The sequence below is a fragment of the Eublepharis macularius genome, chromosome 1, assembly GCF_028583425.1.
Source record: "Eublepharis macularius isolate TG4126 chromosome 1, MPM_Emac_v1.0, whole genome shotgun sequence".
Lineage (NCBI taxonomy): Eukaryota > Metazoa > Chordata > Lepidosauria > Squamata > Eublepharidae > Eublepharis > Eublepharis macularius.
The window spans coordinates 115,496,027-115,502,026 of record NC_072790.1 but is presented as its reverse complement, the minus strand read 5'-3'; the positions used below and the strand labels follow the sequence as shown (position 1 = coordinate 115,502,026).

Here is a 6,000-nt window from a genome sequence, read left to right as displayed (position 1 = left end):
AACTGAATGGACTCATAAGTCATGACCAAAGTTTGTATCTGGTGATGAATCAGAATTTCTAATGGACTGAAACTAGAGAGGGCTACTGTTATAACTCTCATGTTTTAAAAGGTAAGATTTGTTTCCAATCTTGATGATTTTGATGGGAAATTTGTGAATATGTTGGATACCATATACTAAAAACTTTCATCAGATTTTTCACTAATCTGCACAGTGGTAGAAATATCACCTTTTTAGCAGCTGCTATGAAGACTATAAAGAAAGGAATTTTTGCTTTTTTTGCTAATGGAAAAAATTCTGTTTCAGAATTGCTGAGAAAGTACATTAAATCCACTGCCTTCTTTAAAGTTTTCTGATTGTTTGCCCAGGATAAAATGAAGCAGATAGGATTAGGCATAATTTTTCAAGTGATTTATATTTAGAAATTGAAATGGCTACCTGTTGATTTTGCACTTAATTTTGTAAACAAACAACTATATGTATAAACTGTCCATTACACCTAGTGACCTGTTAGTATATTTTGCCTGTCTTTCTTGTAATGACTTTATTCCAGTTTGAATAAGTGATGGCTGAAAATATTGGTAGAAATTTCAGTTGTCTGGAGTTTTAAAATATAGATATTAGAGTGTCTCAAGTAAAGGCAATTCTTTGAATTTATTACATTGTTTCCCCCTGCCTAAATAGCACAAATAAATGTTTTAGTTTTGGGAGGAAATACATGTTTCTTCACTGGAATCAAGACAGAGAAAATTGTTTATAGGAATGTCCCCGACTTACTTTTTGTAGGGGCCATCTCTAATAAAACATTATTTATGAATTGTCTCTAATTTGCAGGTAGTTAATTTCTAATTTTTCAGTTTATATTTTAATTAATTCAGTAGCCCTAATCCAGTAAATCCCACGTGTTGAAGGTATGAAAAGCCTGAACTCCCTTTTATGCCAGGGCTTTCCATTCACTTCAATAATAGAGCAGATTCACAGGGCATCCCATTGTATGCACAGAGTTCTTCGAACATTGAAATTAATTTATTCATTCATTTGCAGTGCAATCCTTTACAAAGTTACCCCAGTAACTGATTTTAGGATTGCACTGTTAATGTTATTTGTAGTCCACTTTTCTCATTGAGACTTAAGGTGGAACAGAATGGTCAAGCCCATGAACGAGGAGAGATATATTCATTCACACTAGAGGACTATGACAAAACTGCTATAGATTTGATTTTGTGCCCTTGGACTTAAAAACACAGAATTAATTACAATATATTTCAAAGGGTTTGCTTATAGCTTTTGTAGCATCCAGACATAATGCCTTTAATAGTACCATACTTTTCTGGGTTAAAACAGTGACTGATAAGTTTGATTCAGGTATTCAGGGTAGCGATAGAATTATTTGTATCCCAGAATAAATGATAAACCAACTCTAAATTTGCTCAGTACTCAGCAATATCAATCAAGTACTTTTTTGATGTCTTTAGCTGGGAATGTAGTTTACATCCATGGAATGGAAATGATTCCCCCCCCCCAACTGCCAGCTGATAGTTTAAAGGGACCTGCCGGTGGCAGGGCCATTTAAACTGCCTAAACCCCACCCCCAGCCCCCAACCCCAACCCCACACTTACCTTAAAGAGCCCTGCGGCGTCCTCCTCCTCCTGTGAGGGGCAGCAAGGCCATTTTTGGCCTCCTCCACCCCTGCGCAGGCCTGCAGAGGGATGGAGGAGGCCAAGAATGGCCTTGCTGCCTCTCAAATGGCCGCAGCACGCCACGGCCATTTGAGGAGTGGCAAGGCCGTTCTCAGCCTCCTCCATCCCTCTGTGGGCCTGCAGTGGGACAGAGGAGGTCATTTTTGGTTTCCTCCACCCCTGCGTGGGCCCGCAGAGGGGCAGAGGAGGCCAAAAATGGCCTTGCCACCCCTCACAGGAGGAGGGGGAGGACACAATGGGCCTCCTTAAGGTAAATGTGGGGTTGGGGCTGGGGGGTTGGGGGCTGGGGGGGTAGGGGGCTGGGAACACCCCCTGCCACCTTCCAGCTGATAGTTTAAAGGGACCTGCCCTTGCAAGTCCCTTAAAGGGGCAGTTTAAATGTCCATTTGGCCATTTAAACTGCCTCTGTAATACGACCCAACGAAGCAGTATAAAGTTCGTGGAAGTTCCATGAAAAGAGGTTCCATGAACCCTGGTTCGCGAACCATGAACCAGCCTGTTTTGTGTTTTTTGGGGGGTCATAATTAGGTTCGTGACCATCTCTACCTACAACTCCTAGGGTACCTATATGTGTTACTCACCAAGGCTAGAAATCCAAGACAAGTTCTAAAACATTAAAACAATATTCAAACTGTATACATAAATATGCAACGAAATAGTCATACAAACACAGACAGGGAGGAGGGCCAACAACATTTATTGAGGGTATGCCAAACAAAGCAGATTAGTCTTAACCTGCTGGCAGAAGACGATGATAGAGGGAGACAAATAAATCTCCCTAGGGAGGGAGTTCCAATATTTTGGTACCATGACTGAGAATGCTCTTTCCTGGGTTGCCACCTGTCTAGCTTCAGATGGCAGGGGCACCTGAAGCAGGAAGGCCTCCAAAGATGACTGGAATGGATGGGTAGATTTATATAGGAGAAGGCATTCCTTAAAGTATGCTGACCCAAAGCCATACAGGGCTTTACAGGTCAATACCAGCACCTTGAATTGAGCCCAGAAGCAAATTGGGAGCCAGTGTAGATGGAACAAGACTGGAATTATATAGTCCCAACGACCCATTCCAGTCAACACTCTGGCCTCAACGTTCTGTAGCAACTGTAGCATCTGCACAGTCTTCAAGGCCAGCCCCATGTAGTGCATATTGCAGTGATCTAACTAGATGTTATCAGAGCGTGCATCATGATTATGGATATGGTTTAAACTTGCTTTAGAATGATGGTTATTAGGAAAGATTCAAACGCCCATTTGTTAAGATGCCCGGGTTTGGACATTACAAGACATTGTAGCTAGATTGAAGACCTCTTACACAAAGAAGTATTCAATTATATCTCCATGCATAAGAGAAGAAAGGAGGAAGGAAAACATAAGAGCTCAAGGATTTGAAGCCTGAACACAAGATGAGCAAATAGTATGCAGCAAGAATATTCAATCCAACTCTTCACTGAATATGCCATTTCTTCCCTAAGTACTATTCATTCATTTATTTAAATCATAGCTGCCTTTCCCATAATCAAGGTAGTTTAGCAAGATTAACAGAAAAATCTGTGTGTTTGAGATTGAAAACTAGTAAATATCATCATGACTTAACATGGTTCAGGGAAAGTGACCAACGATAAAGATGTATCCAAAAGTTTTAAAGTAGCCTCTACAAGAGAAAAGTCAATATCATTTTAGTACATGAAAAGTAAAGCAATGGTTAGATGGCTTAGTTTTTTAAAGAACTGGGATTTATTATATCTGAAGTACTGAAGTAGTGTAATGGCACATTCTTACACGTTCTTTCTTTTCCTTCCTTCCTTCCTTCCTTCCTTCCTTCCTTCCTTCCTTTCTTATATGACTATAAAAGATAATTTTTAAAAAAAATACTTCCTTGCCTTTTCAGTTGTTCATCAGAAGCTATTAACACTTCTGGTAATTGGCAATCACTGTGTATATTCAACACATCTCTAGTTAGTAGTTCTGTTTTGCAGACAAATATTAATTGATTAGTCTGTTGGGTTAAGACTGTTTGCTCAAAAGAGTAAACAGAGCTAGGCCATTGACTGTCTTGCTCGGTACACAGCAAGTCCTTTGAAAGGTAACACAAAAACTATTATAAGGTAGCTGCTTTTATGTATTTTATTACCTTTTTAGAAGCTTGTGCAAGACAGGTGATATACTGTACGATTTGTGGCTCCTTTAGTTCATATAATGTGGCTTTAGTGCTAAGTTAAATAGCAGTAATTAAGATTTACCTTAACTGTTTCAACTGTTCTTTTTACTGAGGTGGGCAGAAGGTGTAAAATAAACAGCCTGCCTGGTTCTCTATTCATGCTAGTAATTGTTTCCTAAACATGTTGACATTAGTTATCTTTCTGGTGGTGATGTGGTTCTTAAATGGAACAGGCATGCTTCAGAAGTATGCTTTCTTTCAGTTGTCATGTAATAGCACCTAGGGAGTTAGCTGGCTTCTAATCTGAAGACTTGAAAATTGAGAAATATTCAGATCAAAAGAATCACAGACTGAGGATACAGCTGAATTTCTTCATACTAAACACAGTGAGATGGTAGGTTCATAAGACTTTTTAAAAGTTCAGTTTAGTAGTTTCCTGTTACTGTGTAAACAAAGGGAACAAATCATGCAACATTTCAGATTTCAGCAAAATGGGAGGGGAAATAAGGTAAAAATTTCCAGCAAGAAACTATATCATCTTTGTGGATATGTTCTTGGGTACATTCAAGACACATGGGAATACAGTCATAAGAACATCAGAAGAGCCCTGCTGGATCAAACCAGTGGTCCATCTAGTCCAGTCTTTAAAATACAAGGTTCCAGCAATTTGGGGTTCATAGGCCAACATCTTGAATTAGCACTGAAATTCTATGCTCTTGAGAACTTGATTCTATTTCCTTCCCCACCTCCTGTTTACAACACAAATGCTTCATTATATACTAGCAGAAAGCTCTTGAGACCATAAAATTTGGCATGAATCTATCTTACTTTTTTGGTGCCACTTGCTACCCAGCAGAAGACAGTTTTGTTTAACTTTTTATGCCTGTTAACTGGCTGGGGGGGAGTTCAGAATTTTTTTTGTAGATTAAAATAATATGATTTGCAGTTCTCTTTTTGCTGTCAACCATAGTTTGTCAAACCCTGAGAAGTGTTTGTTTTAAATTTTCCAGAAATTAAACATTTCTGTATTTTAACAGCATGATGGACAATCAGATGTACCATTGAAAGTTCACTGCTGACATAAGCATGTAGTGGGATGTTCTGGGACTAAACTGTCTAATGTTAGCAGGAACATACTTGTAGATCAGCTCAGCTTGTATAAGCCAAGTATTTTCCACATGGAGATGACAAAAACTTTAACCATAACTTTGTCAAAATGTGTCCAAACAAAGGAAAGCTCTTTAAGTTTGCTTTACAAAAAATAGAGAAACTGTTCACTAATACATACAAATTAAATGTCCTAAAATTCTGGAACACCCATGCTCCCTGGCTTCCCCGATGGGGTGTGAGTGACCTCCTTAAAGGGAAACTGACATATGTGTGGTGAAAGGCTGGGCCTCATGCTGGCCACGGCTGGGTCTGCCACATCCTGAGAGGGTATCTACAGCTGGGGGCAGCAGCAGTGGCTCCACTGTCACAGGTGTTGCTAGTGACCAGATGAGGGATGCCCCCTGGCAGGAAAGTGCTCCTCGTCTGCATCTGCCTGTTCTGTTCCCATGGCTGCTTGGAGTTCTGATCCTGGGAGGGAGACAGTCATGGGGTTGCGTTAGAGAGTTACGAGAGAAAGCACTCAGTTACCCTGGCTTTCAGCTGTGTTCTCTCCTCTGCCCAAGTGGGGAGACCAGCTGAAGGAGGTTGGATGGAGTCCTGACATGAGCAGCTAGAAGACCCCCTGAAATCGCTGTGTTGAGCATGGCTCCCTGGGCATCTGCTTCCATGGTGGGTATGGGCCGCACTGGCTCATGAACAGGAGCTGCATCCCCCTGGTGAGCCTCAACCTCAAAGGCCAGCATTTGAGGGACAGTGGGTGGGAGAAAAGGGAGTCCAGTGTGAATGAGCGAGCTAGCACAGCCGTCTCTCCAGTTCCTTTCTGTCTTACACTGAAATTTTGTATCTGTTTATGTATCCTGCTGGATTAATGAGCCATAGTACTTTTATGTTTAGATTCTATGGATGTACACCAGAATTCCCTGCAGTGCATTAGAAAACATGCTGTGTCATAGTGATTAAGAAAAACACAGTCCTTCAATATCACTGGCAATGATGAATGTAGGGATTCTGCAATCCACACTGATTAGAGA

At 40.6% G+C, this 6,000-nt stretch overlaps 1 protein-coding gene across 1 annotated transcript in view; it reads left to right on the top strand.

Annotated features, from left to right (window-relative positions):
* TAAR1 (trace amine associated receptor 1) overlaps positions 1-6,000 on the top strand; it is a 30,670-nt gene continuing 24,670 nt past the window's right edge. Inside the window, exon 1 of the mRNA XM_054988871.1 lies at positions 1-111. The gene's annotated coding sequence lies outside the window, so the exon portion shown is untranslated. The remainder of the gene's footprint in view (positions 112-6,000) is intronic.